The sequence below is a fragment of the Melozone crissalis genome, unplaced genomic scaffold, assembly GCF_028551555.1.
Source record: "Melozone crissalis strain CALT ecotype California unplaced genomic scaffold, PUWL_Pcris_2 ptg000016l_1, whole genome shotgun sequence".
Classification (NCBI taxonomy): Eukaryota; Metazoa; Chordata; class Aves; order Passeriformes; family Passerellidae; genus Melozone; species Melozone crissalis.
In genome coordinates, this window is record NW_026535794.1 from 47,336,890 (window position 1) to 47,356,896 (window position 20,007).

At 40.7% G+C, this 20,007-nt stretch overlaps 1 protein-coding gene across 1 annotated transcript in view; it reads left to right on the forward strand.

Moving 5' to 3' along the window:
• The window catches only part of NPSR1 (neuropeptide S receptor 1), a 92,438-nt gene that overhangs the window by 54,222 nt on the left and 18,209 nt on the right, over nucleotides 1-20,007 (forward strand). The window lies entirely within an intron of this gene.

Sequence of the window (20,007 nt, forward strand, 5' to 3'; positions counted from 1 at the left end):
CTGCTGAAAGAGGTTTGTCAAGATTGGGAAGAAAGAATGTAATTTGTTAATATTTCCTCAGGCACAGACACTTAAATTTTACAGAATACCCAATGGCATCCAAATTCCCCACTTTTGCAAGCAGCTTGATTCCCAAAAACCTGTCTGGAAGTCTAAGAATTTTGCAAATCACCTAACTGCACACATGGCTTGATACATAGGGAAAGAAATAGATTACATCCACCTTTCCTCTGTAGGCTGTGAAAACGATAGCATTTAGTACAACTTTCATTTTGCATTTACAGAATAAATGTGCTTCAATTTACCAAGAGCAAAAATGGTCTCTGGGAGTAAACACAGCACTATTAATATTGCTTATTCAATGCATCCCATGAAACTATGTGAATAAAAAAAAAATTGTTTCATGGCTGCATTAGCTGCCTGGAAAAGCAGCAATCATTTTTCCATGCTGATTCTGCCAAGAAGATGAATTCAGTAACAGGAAAGCAACATGGGACTTTAAGCGAGGTATGTATTAGCGTGCCCCCACAAACTGAAACATAATGCAGGATAAGATAAATGCGATCACAGCCTGCAATGCCCTGTGGCAGCACGAGGCAAAACAGATTTGCTACCCATTGCAATTCCTTCTGATTCAATAACATCTAGGAGAGACTTGAATTCTCCTTTGAACTTTTACTCAGATTTGAAGATGAATCATAGTTCCCTAGTTTGTAATATGCAACTTGGACACTGGTGCTGTGCAATTCCAGCTTGATATTATGAATCATCTTTTACTATACTCTAATATTTCTTATGTAAAGAGCCATGAGTATTTCTGCATGTATTCATTTATCGCTGCATAAATGGTTAGTCAAAACATAGTTTCTGTTTTCCCGAGGAAAATATCCAATACATGCATCCCTCTTAAAATGCATTTTCTCCCCAACCAGTCCTGAAGTAGATGGGGTAAAAAGTGGAATATCCTCAGAAGGTAGGAAAGGAAACCAGAAATGAACTTCAACATCAAAACTGAAAGACAGAAGGAAGCTTTATGTGAAAGGGGTGTCAGGGCCTCTATTTTGCAGTGTTTGGTCAGCCAGCCAAAGGAAAATGCTCACAGAAAATGAGTAGATTTTACATTTTAGAGGTGAAATCATGAAGAATGAGGTCTGACAGGAAACTTGGTATCCTGAAAATACTTTGTTCTGGTCCAGTGTAGTGTAGGCACACTGAATTTGGGACTAGTGCTCCAACAATCCATAGAGTTACACTACTTCCCTGTGAGGTCTAAAGCAAAAGAAACTTCTTTTGGTGCAATATTCACCTCCTTGAAAAGGTAAAGTTATGACACCACAAGATTGGGACTATAAGGAAAAAAGGTAGCCTTGGAGACTTGGCAGTAATCCTGGGATCTAGGGCAGTTGGATCACCTTTGCCTTTCTTGTATGTGCCCAAAAGGTTGGAGTCAAGCAAGTATATGTGGAAAGACAAAGAAACAGCAATGGATCAAATCTTGATGCAGAAACCAGAGAGTTTTAGGCCAGAATGAGATACCCCAAAAACCTGGCTGGGAGCTATTGTAGAGATGGGACATTTGGAGAATGCAGAAATGAGCTGTAGGTTTGCTGACAACAACTTCTGCCTTAGAATTCAATTCCAAACCAAACCCTAAGTGTTTTTAACCAGCCCTCAGATGGAAGCCTGTTATGCTATATTTTTTTAATGCTCATGTAGTTTTAGATAATTAGATATTTTCTTAGGGGATCACTGGAAAGTCCAGGGATGGACACAGTATTTGTGTTTGCTTAGTTGCTTTGACTCTACCCACTGGAGCTCACTGCAGTAGGAAACAGCAGCAGTAGCACAAAAAAAAAAAAATGGCACTGATGTGCAGTAACTATAGTAGTAGAATGAGTAAAATGCAGTGTCCCTCCCATTAGTGGCAATATAATGGTAATTTGCTACTGGAAGCAAGCATGATCATTCCCTTAAAAACCCTGTAATGACTTTTATTTATATAGCCTACTTTAATCGTACAAATGCAGGAACAAGATGTCCATGATTCATGATTTGTAATTAATGCAATCACAACCCACTAGGCAGACATCCTTAAACCAGTGGTTTTCTCTCTATTTTCTTTGAACAGTGGTCTTCAGATCCCTTTCAGGCAGCAAAAATCACTCTGCAGCTTAAACCCAAGTGCAGACCTGACGTTCACACAGGCAAGGAGAACTCATGAAAAAAAAGTATTTTCTTTCCTCAAAGTACCTAAATGCTGCACTAAATTGTTCTGGAAGGGGACAGTTTGTGTGCTCATCATACATAGGAACTCAGTGTGGAATTTTCAGAGTGCCTAGGGATAGAAACTGTATCTTCCTCTGCAAATGCAAAACAACAGACACACTCTCTCTGCTTGTCAGTAGTTCCAGTGTAGGATATGGTCATGTTGGGTTTTTTCACATTCCAGTGGACCACCTGGGACCTGAGAATTTAGCAACAAAGATGATATGCCCTCATGTAATCTGCATCTCAATCACTTTAACACTCTGAAGCCAGACATATCCTTTTTTAGTTTGGGTTGGTTTTTTTTTTTTGAGTTATGAAGTATTTTCAGTAGATGTGGTGATTCTTCTACAAAGATATTGAGTATTTCCTTATCCAGCTTTTAGGAACTTAATAGGCTTCAGTTCATAAATCCTCTTGCATCTAAAGCAGGGGAAAATTTAACTACAACAGGCCTATAAATATGCAATACAGTGTCCAATTGCTTTTCCCTTGCAGTGCATGTGTATGTTTAAAATCACAAGCAGGCACCAGACTTCCGTACTAAGTCATCTGGGAGTGTTTCTGAATGCCATCTCTAAGGTTTGGGCCGCTGTACACCCCCAGAAAGGAAATAAGAAATATCAGTGTAACATCTCAGTGACAATCTTTTCTCCCCAAATTCGCCCTAGATCATGCAATTTTAAACTAAGATGGAATCAGTTCTTCTGCTTGCTTTTCCTGGCTAATAAGTCATTTCTGAAAGGATTAAAAGTGATGAATGGACCTTATATGTCCTATCTTTGTCAAAGGCATTGTTTTCTCATTTCAACAGACACACACTGCCTAAACTTGATTCCACTTACCCACCTGCAGATTTCTGCACAGGAAGTCCACATTTACCATTTCTATTCTTTCAAAAGAAGCTGTCATTCCTTCAGATTTTTGCATACAAATGTTTTTCCTGACTAGACAGCTGTGTGACTAAAATGAAAGCATTTCCTTTCAGCTGGTTGTTTTGACTTTTTTTGCCAGTAGTTTTTTACTCTCCACTTTCACCTGCAATATAATTTCTCTAACCCTCTGCTGACACACTGTGCAGCCAAGTTACTCCACTGTCACAGCTCTGCTGGTACCAGTAGGGCTGTATGATGATTATAAAGGTTTGTAGGGGCAACAACAGCACTTTGAGGGCTGTAAGACAAAAATGTAGTATGGTCTGGGCTCATATGCTAGAGCAGCCATGTGGCATTTGAAAGAAACAGCAAAAAGAACAACAAAATTCTAATCTTGGTAACTTTTCCAGTCAGCCAAGTGAAATGCAGACTAGGCATGTATCTTCAGCTACCTGCCTTGTCTTACAGCTGGGTAGTGACTATTTACATTTGCTGGTCTTTGACCAAAGCAATTTTAATCTGTGACCTTTTCCACCTGAGGAAATTACTGTTATTTGGAATATTACACCTTTTATTATATACAACATCATTAATACTGAGATTAGTGCAGCTGGTAAGAGTTTGGTGCTAACAACGCCAATTTTGTGGGTTTGATCGCTGTATGAGGCCATTCACTTAAGAGCTGGACTTTGGTGATCCTTGAGAGTCCCTTCCAACTTAGAATATTCCATGATTCTTTCTAATAGCAGGGAGGATGGAGGGCACATGCCCTGTTAGCCTCTTACCATGTGTACAGAAGGAGGTCTGAAGAAAGCCCACACCTTGACATCAGTTCTGGGAAGAAAAATGGGACATAATTGTCACAGAGATAATTGGATTAAATCTCATGACTGCATTCTTGCATACTGGTATTCATGTTAGGGATTATTCATGCCATCTATTCATGCACCTCACTGTAGGTATGTAAGATAGAAAGTCACCCTTCCAATGCTCAATTTATAGCCAATAGAGCAAAACACTCCACACAGCTCTATACTTGGGCTTAAGTTTCACTGACTTGCACAGAAGGACTCAATTCCTAATTTAGGTCTCTAAAGTTGACTATATAAATCCCTCCAGTGTTCGTACATCACCAAATATGTCAGGATTACTATTCATTTTTGACAACTAAGAACCCAATCTTCCTCCTTTTCAATCAGACCTCAGAAGGCTCTGACTCAAAGCCCATCCCCAAACACCAAGTTTTACAGGGAAGGTATTTCTCAGAACCTTTCCATTTGTTTATTTTTAAGCACAGCAAGGCATAGCAATGTTACCTGATGGAAAGTGCAGAATTATTTCTTTTGTGCTCAGAATTGTTTCTTAATAGCCATGTGGAACTTGTCCAAGATTTTCTAGGTGCTGCCCAAAAGACAATTTGTTCATGAAATCACAGAATCGTTTACGTTGGAAAAGATCGAGTCCAGCCTAACACTGCCAATTCCATCACTAAATCATGCCCTTGCATTTCACATCTACATCTCTTTTAAATACATCTAGGCATGGTGATTAACCCCCTTCCCTAGGCAGCCTGTTCCAATGCTTGAGCACCTTTTCTAAGAAGAAAGAAGAAATCTTTCCAAGTATCCAAACTAATTTTCCCCTGGCACAACCTGAAGCCCTTTTCTTGTTCTATTGCTTGATACTAGGGAGAATAGACTGCCCCCCAACTTTCTACAGTGTCCTTTCAGGTAGTTGCAGAGATCTAAAATGGGATATGGAACAAAAGCGAAAAATTTCAGTGACAAATATTACTCCAAACCTGTGCATTAACACTACAGCTGCATGATTAGCCTTAAAGGAGAATCTTTAGGATCATAGAATAGATTAGGTTAGGAAAGAACTTCAAGATAGTTGAGTTCAGTGCATGTAAGTGCTGTGCTCCACTGTGTTGGTGGAAAGAACCACCTGAAATCACTGAAGGATGCAATGGGGATCTGGTTCTGTTTCTGCACACATGTAATACACACACAGCCACATCCACCCCCCCATCCCCACACCACAGCCCTGAAATACAGAAAAACTTGCAGGTAAGTCACACGTTTCTCCACTCCTATTATGTTATGTTGCAGGCAGTAGCAAGCAAGAAAGAAGAGTGAAGACCTGCTTAACAAGAACATGATCAGTCAAAATAGCATGGAAATTACATCTGGAAAAGTCTCCAAACATTTCCTTCACAAGTCAAACTTTTTGCTAGTTCCTAAGGAACAGGGATAACAGCACTGAAAAGTGAAGTGTTTGATTATGCCAGTTTCTTAGAGGTTACTGATAACAAAGGAAAGGAAGTTTTTCTTGAAAGGCATTTTTTGCTTTCATTGTAAACTAGCAAAATAGAACAAGAGACAAAACGTTATTCAAATATGCCACAAACCTGCACACTAGAAGTGGGAATAAGGGGTTGTCTGCGTGAGGAAACAGATTGCTTTGAAATTCTGGGAATTTGAAGACACATGACAAAAGAGAGATGCTTATTTGTTTCCTAAAAAATACCTCCACAATCAAAAACCATCTACATTCTGAGATGGTATTGGTTTTTTTGATGGACATTTTCTAGTTTTAAATAGAAGAATGATTTCTACACATTTTCATTTCCAGCTCCCATAGTCAGAGAGAAAATCAGGAGCTGATGTCACATCTGGAAAGGATGGAGAGCCCTCTTAGAAAAATGACTTTGCCATGCTGCAGGGATAGGGAGTGTATAATCACTGTTTAATCTGATGTGTTATGGGAGTGCTGGAGTTACTGCTATATTACTAGTAAGTCCAGAGAAAAAATTTAAGGTATATTAAGTATGGTAATTTCAATGCTCATTTTGAAACTGTCTCTCCTGCTGATAAGCCAATTGAAATACAAGAAATGTCTTTTGCTGCTCAGTCATCTTTGTTTAATGCAACATGCAAAACTTTTAGAAATCAAGGGGACATTTTTATTTAAACCCTTTTCTTAAGAACTGCAAGGTCACAGCAGTTTGCTCATGGAAGGCAGTAGCAGATTCCCTCTAAAAGAGCTGAAAAGCAGAGTGGCATTTTCCGTCATCCTTAGCATGGAATCCAATGTCACCACTCCTGAGGACAGCTTTGTACATAACCCTGGTAAAGTAAGGGCCTTTCAGTGTTTTGTTCATCTTTTTGAAAGGAGAATACCATAAACACTTCCATGCTTCATTCAGAGAATCAATTTAAATTTGGATTCCTTCTTATCCCTGTCAGAAGCACACGCAGGCACACAGCAAGCTTGACACATTTTTAGATGGCACACTCCATTTGAATAATCCTCACAATACTGGGAGCATGAGACCCAAGAAGACTCTACTACAGTACCAGTTCCAATCCACTCATGGAATCCATGCATCTCCAATCTCTGATGAGGTTTTATAGTGTTGTGTTTCTCAAATGAATAAGTTTCTTTGTGTCAAAGAGTTATTAGTGGCAAATCTCATTGTGCTAAGACAGAAACTCTAATGAAATTTTAATGCACAAAAGACAGCACAGTGATAAAACTACTCACCTGAAATCTTTGCTTTGCCAAGGTGTCTAATCTAATATTAATAAGTGACAACCACATCAGTTGCACATCAACCTAGTTTCTCTGAAGTGCCCTCTCATAATATGCTGTAAAATCTTTTCTCTCAAGCACTGGAACTTAGACAAACAAATCAGTAATGCACCCTGCGCCTTTGCAGTCTGTCTGTAAGTCTCCCTGGGTATGCTGGTACTCACAGCTTGCCTAGTTCAATGGGACACCACAACATGGCACTCAAGTGCCTCTCAAATTCCCACTCTGCCTTCCATGAAGTAAATAGACCAATTGGGTTTGTTCAAAATAGAGCACTTTTGACTCTCCTCAGGTATTTCTCAAAGGCAGTCACATGTCTACCAAATGCTTGTTAAGCCAGATATTTTTGAGTAGTGTGGGCCTGTAGCACCCCAGTTTATGGGACCTGGTTGTAGAACGAGTGAGACAAGATTCAGTGTTGGCTGTCTTCTGACACCTTGGAGAAAATGGATGGTTAATGGAAATCAGCATGGAATTGTTTTGCACTGTGTCTGGGGCAGGGAAAAGTGTGTGTACATTGCCTCAAGTATGGATTTTCTGTCAGTAATGGCATTAAAAGCATGTTTTGCACTCTGAAGTTACCTTACTGTAAGTACATACCATGTCCAAAGACATGGACCATGAAACAACTTGTATACTTAAAACTGAATGTCAGACCTCTGCCTACTAACTTCTTTTGGTTATGGTGGAGGCATAAACTACACCTCTCAAAGTAACTTTTAAGTGGTCTTTTTGGGAGGAGCTCTCGCTATCTAGACCAGTCATCCAAATCAAATATCTCCATTCCGAGCTGGAAGTAGAGAAAGGGGAAGGGAGCAGTGGAGAGAAGGAAATGAAGGCAGTACAGTTTATACACTGTTTTATACACTGTTAAAGAGGATTCCCTAATAGATCAAAATACACCAGAAGGGAAAGTAATTTCCATTTTAGGGGAAGTTGTGAGCCAATAGAGAAATTGTTGTTTGAGATAAAGCTCTTGAGGCCAACTGAAAAAATAAATCCTATGTTGACAATTTGATACTGACTAGAATGGTGCCTGTTGTCTGTATGAAGGTTTTAGATGTTCCAACATATCTTGCATCCTTCTTGACTGCATTTTGCAGAAATACTTCTTAAGGCTACAAAATCTGCACCCTGTAGACAGTATAAAGTTAATGCTTAGTTTAAAAAAGAACTAGGCAAGATAGAAAAATAATAAAAAACAAGCATTTACAGAAAATAATAAATTATAGAAGAATTCCCCAGCACACTGTAAATATTAGCAATGCTTATTAAGCTGTTGAGCTCTACAGCAAGTCTCATTGCTCTTCTCTTTCTGGGGAAAGTTCCAGGTCACCTGCACAAGTTGTCTTGATTTTGAGAGAAAGCACATCCTCAGATGTGGTCCCAATTCATCAGGTAAAGGAGAAAATTCGTATGTCTGGACATTAGGTCTGAACATAACATTATTGGATATTGCTGGGCAAGGGATGACCTCAGGAGATGGGAAGATTGCTGTTTAATGCAGCCAGAAAATAAAGCACTATGCCACTTTTTCCGTGAACATCAGGATTATCTTTAAAATGGTTCCTTTGTTATTCTACCTGGTAAAGCACACAAAGCACATGGGCACAGAAAATGCTCTTGCCCTCTGTGGCCTTTGTAGGTCTCCAGAACTCTCACCTTGGGAGCCAATTCACATTAGCAGGTGAGCCAAAGCACCTTTGCAGGACTGGGCATCTCCAGAGCCTCTATGGTTTGGGAGAACACTCATTAGTAGAAAGGAAATGGTTCAGGATGCTCTGAAAAGGTTCCTTCTGTAGAAGATGAGATTATTCCAGAAAGGTTGGATGTGCCACCTGCCAGTCACTGAGCTTCCCTGCAAACCACACTCAGACTCCTGACTTCTGCAACTGGAGGGAGAGCCAGAGTCAAACCAGACCATGGTGACTGGCAGGAGAGCACAAGCTGTCAGCTGGAAAGCCACGACACCAACTCCAAGAGAGCACATCTCAATATATTAAAATGCATTAGAAGTATTAAAGCACTTCAGCTTGTGTGCTTTAGGAGTTATGAGCACAAAGGGCATTTGCCTTTTAATAATGTTTTTTATGAGGTGCCTGAGTGGCTTGCAAGCAGTTCAATATCCACTGCTGCATACCATTACTGCTGTAGTTTCTAGAAGACTGCTTGGGAGACTCAAGAAAGAAAATTACTGTGATCAAAGTCAAATTACAATACACAATTGCATTTCTGTGAATCCTCTACCCAGCTAATACAAATAGACTGGAAAAAATCAATTCAACAAGATTGTTGGAAAAACAAAGCCGTGCTTCCAAAACCAAGCCCCTTGAAGGTATACTTTTAAATAACTCTGTGCTCCACTTACAAGGTTTATAATGTCAATGTGAATTTGAAAGGATCTGTAAAAGGAAATGGTTTTGAATTCTTCTATTGGACCTCTTTGTATGCAGATACTATCACAAACAAAATGTTTTGCTCTTGCTCAAGACTAATTTGATCATTCTGAAATATCACAAATGAATGGAATCCTGCAAGATAGAGTTTTTCATTTTCAGCTCTATTTCCAAATCCTTAAACACTTACTCATTAGTACACCAAATACATTTCAGTATGAGTGCTTTGGTAGGTTAGCATTGTTTTCAGCTAACAATATTTCCACAATACATTTTTTGCGCCTTGAGGAAAATGTTCTTGAAATGATAGTGGTTATAAATTCTTCATATTGCTGAATTTATGAAGTCTGTTGATTATGCCATTTATTCATCACAAAGATTGTTTCCAACCTAAATAATTCTAGGATTCTAAGATCTTTGTAAAAATACTCACATCCCTTTCTTGACCATTCATTGCTTCAGATATAGATAAACATACTTGGATTTTCATTATTTTTTCCTCACAGTTACATTTTCAGTGTGAATTTTAAATAAACACAAAACTTCATATTCATTCATCATTTGGGAAGACATTCCAATTTCAGAAGTACTTTGCTAGGATGTTGACTGACAGGATGTGGAAAAGGCACAAGTCAATTGATTTTAGCTTTCAAATTAGAGTTGTTGTTTACAGCCTTTAGAGTCAATCAATCTCAGTGAATTACCTCCAGGGAAAATCCAAATATCTGGTTATTAATCTCAAAGATTCTCATGCATTTTTGGTCAGGAAAAGAAGCCAGGCATTTTGAAAAAACTAATGTCTTTTATGATTTTAGCATGCTGGGGGTTCAATTTTGGGCTGCGATTGCAACCTTGACTCAGCTTCTGGCTGGCTGGCTTAGCCCTTAAACTAAAATTCAGATGCAATCCAAATACTTTTGACACTGGTGGGGGACTTTGACTCCATTAGAGCAAAGCTCTGTGTAGGTCTTGGAGGTTTTTTGTGCCCTCAAATTGGTCTCAGGTGGAAACCTTTGGGAACCCAGGGAAGGAGTCAGGGAGGTCTGAGTTGGCCACACTGACAACATGTGATGCACCAGCTCCTTGCAGTGCTCCAGTCCAGATGTGGTGTGTGTAGGCACAGCCCTTATTCACATCAGTAACATAGTCTGGGAAAACAGAACAGCAGCATCTCTAAGTCTAGCTGCAAAAACAATGTTTAATGCCTCTTTTCATAAATCACTTTCTTCAAAACACCGCATTTTTTGAACAAGGCAGAGTGCAACAACAGGTGGGGTTTTATTCTTGTTGCATGTAATGAGGCACAGGGAAACATGAAGGGCAGGAGGTGAACTCAGGGTTTTCTATGGGGCTCCAGAGCAAAACCAGACATGAGGAAGGTTGTTTTGATAACCTTAGGAAGGTTATTTTGATACCCTTTCCTGTAGCCCAGTGGTGGCCCTGAATATGTTTTGTAGATACACTTGACAGTCAATGAAATGAACCATGCATTTTCTACATCAGCAGCAGTCAGCTTTTGCTGTGCCAATTTATGTCAGTTTATAGGAAGCCTTAATTCTTGTTTTGACAGCTACAGAATTGTTATGTGGTCCTGAAGGACTGATTATGGCTTTTCTATCTTCAGCCTGTTTCAGACATTCAAATCCTAATGACAGTTGTGTTATGTTTGTTTTTGGTTTTGTTTTTAATAAGAGGTGCTTGGCAGATAAATTGTATAATCCTCTGGGTCCAACATTTCAGCATTAAGAGGAGAAATGGATTTCTTTCTGAATTACTTGAAAAACATTACCTCTAAATTTTATGGATTCCTGTTTGATTCCCTGATGGCTATCCAGGCAGGTTTGTCACCTGGCATAGAGGATATTTATTTTACAGTTACTCTACATGAGAGTTTGACTTCTATTGTTAACTATAGGTAGGCATGTGGAGTTTGCTACCTTTCTTCACGTGCAGTAGTAAATGCTAAGAAACAGGATTGCACAAGTGTGGCACTGCCAACAGCATGGCAATAACGACTATGCTTTACCTAGAATCATCACTTAGGATCTCATTAGCTCCCATTAAAAGACATGACTTTAAACTTTTGACATCAAAAGTACAAATACATCATTAGCACCTTTTAGTTCATCATCTGTACTGCAGCACATCCAGTTGCAATTGAACAGAAATTATTCTAGAAACAGCCTTTGCAGGCACTGAAGTTATATTAAGAAGATCAGGGTTTTTCTATTCCCCTCTTGCATATTCAAGCAGTGGTATTTATTTACTTAGATTGTCTTTGTGTCACTAACAATAACACTGACACATTTCCTTTTACCCATCTTTGCAAAGGGCTGTAGGATGACACATCCAGCTCTTTCATGTGGCAGTTCATCACCTGCCAATATGTCCAACTCACGTTCACCTGTTTTGCAGGTTTTCTCTGGAGAGTCATTCCCTTTAGCTCCATTGCCTAGATGCTTACCAAATGTTTACAAATGATTAATAGGATTTATGGAATTCAGGTCAAAGATATCATGTGGCACTACAGAGACCTAGTTGCTCTATTAAGACCAAATGCTTAGAAGTCCATTTTGGCCACGTTCAGCTCAATTACAGTACTGAGATCCACACCACATGTAATGAATTTTCAGCCTGTTCTGGCACTGCAGCATATTTAATAGAAAACAGCTCAGTGAGGGTTTGCCTGATCTGCCTTTTCCACGTGATGATTTTACATGGGAATTTGCCAATGAAACTAACCAGTGTGCTTTTGTTCGTGCTATGAGCAAACACCAGGGGAGAGACAGCAGATACAAAAATGGGAAGGAACACTATTCTACTATTCTGTAAAGGAAAGCCTAAGCTTCAACAAAAATTGAGCTGCAGCATGCAGTGTCACTGCTTGAGCACCATGGGAGTCTGATTTGCAGTTTGCTGTGAGGGAAGAAAGAAGGCTTCACCCTTACCACTCCTACTTAAACTAAGCTACCTGCATCAACAATATCTGAGCCAACTAAGGCAGCGTTGGAAGAAGTGTGGGTAATCAATGACTCTGGTGACCTGGGTGGCTGAACTGCACCAACAGAAAACACTCCTAGGATGGTCCACATTTTTAGATGACAATAGTCTCACAGTTTCTGTTATGACCAATATATAAACCTACTGTCTTTCAAATAGTTGAGGTAAAGAGTTGGCAAAAGGATCAATACAGAGGATTCAGAAGAAATAGCAGAAGGTTGTATGTACAAGATGTTGGGGAAGCAAATAATTAAAAATTGAATTGTTTGGTACTTGGTATCTCAGAAGGTAATTTTTTTTCTGGAAAACACTTCAAGTATAGGCACCACTTGAAATATATACAGCAGCAATGAATTACAAATAGTGTGGTTCCTTTGTCTTTTGAGGAGGCATATTCTTGTTTTTCTGTGTTTAAGTAAGACAAATTCATCCACAGGACTGTGTTTTCTGCATTTACACAGAGACACATTCTCTTTACCCAGAATGAACCAATGAATGAACCATTGAATGAATTTACATAAAATGAACTGCATGCAACAAAATAATATTTCATCTAGTAGAAAGTGGTCTCATCTACGTGCAAGTAACACAAGATGGGCTGAGGAAATTTCTTCCTAGGATTTAGAATTATCACCAACTTCATCTGTCCCTGCATATTCCCCCTAAGGGCAACTGCCAATCCCAAACCACAGTATCTGCAGAGGTCTGAAGAAGGGGGCATCTGAATGAAAATTACTTGCCTTTACTGTTCTGACTGGTTCATAATACATCCTGGTTTTACAAGGAATCTCCAGTAATTTATTCAACTTTGTGGGAGGAACCAGTTTTTCTGAATGATGAGACAAAGCCCTCTGTTTTGCCCACCTCTCCCCACTGTATTTGATGTGCTGCTGCTGTTCCCATTATCCTGCCCTGTTTTGGTGGGTGCCATTCTCCTTCTTTGCAGAACTGCTCGATCAGTGCAGCCCCCTCCAGCTCTAGCCCCAGAGCAATGGTGTGGTAGGAAGAGATATATTAATAAAGGTAAATTAAACATAACTTTAATGCCTTTCACAATGGCAGGGCATATTAAATTTTAATTCCTGCAGGCCTGATCTCCACGTCTTTTGTAAGTGCTGTTTCTTAAGAGGTTGGTACTGTGCAGTATATTCTTTTCTCAGCCCTTCATCTTTCAGCATGGATGAGCTATGGAGTGAGGCTGGGGCATCACTGCATCCATCCTTTACAACATCTAGCCTAACAGCGCCTGCCTCATCTCATGAGAAAGTGGATCTCAGAGCAGAAATATAAGAAATGCAACAAATAAATTAGGTGCTCACACAGTTCAACAAAATTTCCTGTCACTTCCAATGAGCCAGAAAGAGAAAGAAAGCACCACTTCTGCCACAAAAAAAAAAAAATTCACATAGCTTTAACAGGTCAATTGAGCAGGTTTTCTCTTGACAATTTTCAAGCGGGTTTTGCTTCATACATTGCATTTGGTGTTCTGTTCCAGCCTGCCAGGCTTGAAGGATAAAATGCCCAAGAGCAGCACAGTACACATTGTTAGCACCTGTGGCAGAACTGCTGCTCCAATGCAAAATGTGTGTTCCAATGCAGGCACCACAGTGGAACAAAGCACTTGTGGGTGTCCTTGCTGATTCCCTACAAAAACTTAGTGCACCCCACATTTTGGCTCACACTTTCAGTCCCTTTGCCAGAGATTCTCTGGCAGAGAGCTGGGATCCTCGCACTGCGTTAGCACAATCACATCTGCTTCTTATCAACACTTCTAAAATAGTTAAAATCAGGATTGGCAGATTCATGGCAGCTCCTGGGGTTGTCAACCATCCTCCCTATTGGCCCTGCCTCCAGCATGGGGCCCAGATGCTTGGTGGTGCTGAAGCAAGGGGCTGCAAACCACCATAAACTCGGATAAACGCACCTGGAGGGGCTGTGAAGAGGAGGAATCAGTTGTCAAAGCACGAAGGCAACTCTTGCACCCAGGCCCCTGCACCCACCCTGCTCCACACGCAGCCCCTTGCTGCTCCATGACTGCACAGAGAGGCCACACACCAGGATCTCCTTGCTCAGTGTTTAAAGGGCTAAAATGTCATAATTTGAAAAGGCATCTTGTAAGTATCTTGTCCTACAGATGCCCAGAGCAGGGACACAACCTATTTCACTATCAGGTCCTGAATGAGAGCAGAGTTCTGGGTATATTTTTCAGGACATGTGGTTACAAAATTATTTCTAGTGCAGTAAATGCTTGCAAAGCCACCTGTGAAATTTACAGTGGAAATCACAGGCTATGGGAAGAGTGGGAGAAAATGAGCTGCAGGGGTGTCTGCAAGAGGCAGGGCAGCTTCTCCTGCTCTCTCTGCCCTGTGCCTGAACTAAAGCAAACCTCCAGGACCCCTAAGAACACCTAATTTAAATATCTTGCACCCACAGGCCTGTAGAAATATCAGATATGAGTTTTGCTAACTTGCAAGGCCAGTTCACAGCACTGACTCTCGTTAGCTGACAGCACATAAAGTGTGATACACAGCAGCAAGGTCAGAGAGCAGTGGCTGCCTCATCAGCTCAAAATCATGGACAGGACCTTATTTTTGCCATAGGGCAATGAAGCCACTTTTGTTTTTATGGGTCTATCACTCAGTTGCAGGCAGGTGTTGGTGAACTGCTGCTTCTGATGCTTCCAGAGGATCCACTCCTTGGGGAGTGGTGGGTGATGGGAATGTACATCACAAGGTCCAGGAAAAATGAGCCATATGAAATGCTCAGCCCTGACCAGCAGCTTGCACCCTTTGTCTTGCCTTACAAAATGTTGTGTTTCCTTGTGCATCTTGGTGCTGTTTACAAAGCAGAACAAAATATACCTCGTTAAAATGGAATCACTGTAAGTGACACGAAAAGAGAGCGGGTATTTTAGTAAGAGGCACAGCTTCACCAAGAAGTCATGGATCACCACATCCAACTTAATAGAACTGTTCTCATCAGGGGAAAATGAAACTGCAGCTGAGATGACATGTGGAGCTTTTTAACCCATCACAGCTTACCAGCAATCTGCTCTCCACTTCTGACAGAAAAGGCTTTCATCCTCAGGGTGAGTGTCTTGAGGGAAGAGTGGTGTCAGTAGTAATAATAAAATGATAGAGATATTTTCTTGTAGACTTGCTAGTGCAGATTTTTGTCTGAACCTCCTTAGTTGCAATGAAAAGGAATATCCTCAAGTCTGCACAGGTACATCCCTGTGGCAATACCATCAAGTCAATGAATTTCTATGAACATATTATCTGAGACAGTTGTAACCTGTCTATTCCCAAGCCAGATTGCTAATTACCTCCATTTGCTTTCTATAATGAACTTCTTTCTCTGTGGAGGGCTTTTTGACAAAAAAATCTGTTTCACTCACACCAACAGCAAGCTGACATTCAGATTTCTCCCTCCAAGGGCAGTGATTTCTTTTTTACATTTCTGAGATCAGTCATATGAGGCAGCACCCACTACCCAAGCTACTGCAATCACCTCCTTAACCAAGTGGTACCTGGGCTCAAAACTATAGAGGCAATGCCTGCACTCACTCATGCCTGTAAAAAAACCCAAAGGCATTTTGCTACAATGATGGAAACCCAAGTTGTGTTGGCCTTTAGGACCCAGGATTTTCACAGGTTGTTTCAGTACCTGACATATTTCCCAACGACAGATGCTGCAGCTCTATATTCAGCATGTTTCAGTCTCCTCTGGGAACAACAGGGCGCTTCTCCTTCTCAGGCACTTTCTTGGCCTTTTTGATAAATGCTGTCTAAAAATGCTGCATTTTGAAATGCTGACAGGTTTGTAAAGGCAAAAACTAATTCTGCCTTTGAGGACTGTCTGTGGCCATGGCAGCAGCAGGGAGGGGGCAGATCGAGGTTTGCAGACCTGTCCAGGTGCACAAACCCCACAAAGCTCTTCCCTCCCTCTGCCCAGGCAAAGCTATCTTTACTCCCCTTCTCCCTCTACTTTTCCTTACTATTGAAATCTCATGGATTTTTTCTTTTACATTTGTTTATAGAAAAGCCACTCTCCCTCAAGAGCAAAGTTCTTCCATTCCTATTACACTAGAGCCACGTTCTCTCTTCAACAAGGAATTGTTTCATCTGTATCCTTCTTTGAATATACATTTGGCTTAGAAGTCAAAAAGTATCGCTTGCTGGCATCTTTATTTTGTATCAGAAGAGAATATATTTCATTAATTGAATTTCTGCCTATTTTTCTGAGTAATTAAATGGTTTTATAACCCCACTGTTGCCTAGCAATGCTGATACAGTACCACAGTAAACACACCGCTGCTTAGTAAAAAAACTTAGAACACTGTTTAGAAGGCAGTGGGAATGACAAGGCTTGTACAGAGCTGTGAGTGAAGATTGCTTAGGACAGTTTTTAGAAATTATCTTGGTGCTGTTTGGCCCAGGAGCATTTGTCAGTGAAAGAGCACAAGTGTCTAACACTTGAGCCACCAGCTTTGTAAGGAGTGGTGAGCATACTCAAAGTAATGAGGACACTGAGGTTTAGAGCAATGTATTGGCTATGTCAGCTTTGTGTGCCTGACATTCACCACTCAGGATGGCAGTGATGCAATCCAGTGACACGGTTTGAGGTGCAAGCTTGCCAAAAGCAGCCAGGGAATGTGTGATCTGCTGAGATCATTGCTGAAACCAGCTGACTTCCACTCACTGACCTCTACCACAGCAATTCAAATTACATGGCAAATGAGGATTTCAAGATGCTGTGGTCGTGGATATAATTGCATCTGAGATGATACAAGGGTGAGAAGGATTCATCTATCAGTGGCAAAAGGTCTGCTGGCAATTCATTATCTCTGTACCAGGTTTATAGTGCTGGCATGTCAGGGCTTTGTGCAAAAAGAGGCTTGTAAGAAAAACTGCTGTGACGGTGTGAAAAATATAAAGTCTAGTTATTGAAGGTGTGATGAGCATAAGAGAACAGATTAATGAGCAGCACATTTAGTGTCTAAATCACTAATAAAGGTTTGCACTAGGTACTTGTGTCTCTGGAGAGTATATAACAATCCTTTGTCATAATTTGTAGGCTTGCTGCATTTTCCCTTTATGCTGTCTGATCACCAGCACAAATCACATTATTTATTTGGTGGCCCTGTGTAAATTCTGCAGGACAAACCCTCAAGACATGTGTGTTCATTCTGAGAGAGCTGGTCCTTGGCAGAGATGGGATAAGAAACACCCTCTGGAGCAGGCAGCAGAGGACTGAAGGATCCTCTGAGAACAGTTAGTCTGGTACATTTAGGATTGAAAAGACAAGAAATATTCCTGAAACCTGAGGAGGGCATGAGGGCATTGAGTGGGAGAATGTTTCTATAATTAAAGGGCATTGAGAAATCTGACTGAATTTGGCCCACACAGGTGCACTGGCTTTGGTACACACATGTATACTGTGTTCCGGAGCACGTGCTTGGAGGCTCATGCTGAGCCCTCCACAATTCTGAAATTCAGCCCAAGGAGCTCTTAGAACATACTGCTGGGGGAGAGGAGCTGAGGCTGCCAGCACAAAAAAAGCTGTGAAGTTTAAGCCTCATTTAAAAGCCTCTGCAGTCACCTGAAAAACCTCACTCAACGGCTCTCAGGGGAATGACAATTCCGAGTTGTCTTTAAAGCTCCTGAAGTACTTAAGGCTATAGATATATTTGTAGGTAATGACACACAGTGGGTAGAGACCAGTAGCATGAAAAAGACAGAGCTGATATCCACATTCCGTATTTCTGGAGAGGCATCTGCTTCTGCTGCATAAACTTTGCCTTGGCTCCTGAGCCTGAGCATGGCTGGTAGCTGCACGAGTGGGATGCATGGAGGGCAACCCTGGAGAGCATTTTTGGGCTGAGCATCAGCCAAACAAAGGCTCATTTCCCTGTGGATCTCCATCACATCTCCAGTGAAGTGGGGGCCATCCACAGGTTAAAAATCACACTCCTGATGCAAAAAAGCGGAAAGGTGCAAGCTGAAAGTGTGTTACCTGGGACTGCCAAATTGCTTACCTGAAGGAAACCACCAGGTTGCTGTCCCATCTCCCACCACAGCTGCAGGGTGCACCACTAAAGCACTCTCCGGTGCATTGAAAAGAGACAGGAAGATGGCCTTGAGAAGAGGGAATTGAGGAGATAACCGAGGTGCTGTCCCTTCTCCCTCCCTCTCCTCATCAGAGCACCGAGGCTGGCAGGAGGGAGGCCAGCCTCTGCGCCCTCCCCCTCCCGAGCAAAGCCGAGCCCTGATTTAGCACCTGCTTGGCAGATGCTCAGACAATCAAAAGCCGAAGGATGCCCTGAGGTGAAGCTCTATTGATGTGCAATACTTTGAACCAATATATATTTCATTACTGTAGAGAGAAAGACTATGAATCAATAATTCAGGGGTAAGGCAAGGGAAAGGGATCGGTTGGAAGCACTGCTGGAGGATGCACTTCGCTTTCTGAAACACTTAAACTGTGTGGTTTTTTCAAAGACCACCTTGATTATATACCTACAGTCTTTTCAGTAAACTCTTAAAGCCACTGTACTCATCAGAGGAACAATCATTCCTTGCCCCATCACCCTAATCGATGAACAATATTTAACATAATGTTTCAAACCACAGACTTCCTTCTGGATATTGCCTCTGATCCAGGGTCTCTCTCTGGAGGCAGGGGAAGAGAGAAGAGAGAGAAAATGGGGCTGGGAAACGCTGCGAGAATAAAGAGCAAACCAGTATTAATTGAACATTAGTCATAAGGAGGGAGGCAATGGAGTTATACTAATTTAATTTTGAACTGAGACTTGAAGAGGAAGATAAATGGAAGAAGAAAATGAGGAGATAAAGGACTACTGATACAGAAAAAATAACCCTGATTTTCCAGTGAAGCAAACTAGGTTGCTTTTTCTGAAGCATTAAGCTGCAATCTCAATTTCCAACTAGAAATATCTGGAATTTCTGTAATTTCAAAGGGCTTAGAAGAAACCTATTTTGCAAAACATATGCCTATTTGCTTGGAAATACTGACCCAAACTGTTTATTTCCCAAAATATTTTTTTAAAAATTGTTGAAATAGTTTGTTTCCAAAGGCATAAATTTCAAATCAAAATCTTCTGATATGGGGGTTAAAATATCTTTATCGCACTACACTTTAGAGATGGTTTTTGAATGTGTAAAATGGTGGTAGCAAAATGAAACACTTAATTTTTTTTTAATATAGATAGAAGTTTTTTCTTCATATTTCTTGATTTTGTCCTGAAAATTGCATAAAATGTTTTCCTAACCCGTTTTCTCCCTTTGTGCAAGAACAGCAAAATGACACCTTACTTGAAGTGGCACGACATTGGACTGGTACACATTTTCTTCCATGGACTGCCCTGAAAACATTTATCTTGTCCATTTGAGAGAAGTTGGTTTTGAAGAAGAAACTTAATATTACCTGTGTGTAAAACAGGCGTACCAGTTCCTGTGATTCATTTGTAAAACTTGCATCTCTCTGAGCACTCACTTGTTCAATAAGAAACAGAACAAAGGCTGGAATTTCTCTTTGGATTTTCTTACAGGAGGAAAAAAAGAAGAAGAAAAAAGAAGAAATAGCCTGAGGTGTATTTTATTTGGCAAATATAAAAGTAAAGGCATAAGTAGGTTAACTTCAAGCTGACAAGGCACGGTTAGTCATTAATTAATTAAGTTTGCAAATTAACTTCTGACAGAATTTCCACTAACATTAGCAGCATTTGGTTGCCACTCCAGGTGATTTCGCAGGAGACTTTTTAAAGTGAAATAACAGATAAAGAATAAAGGAGGTTCAGTGTTTCAGTATTTGGCACAGCAGTAATCAAGCTGACACACTTAGACAATAATTATGGG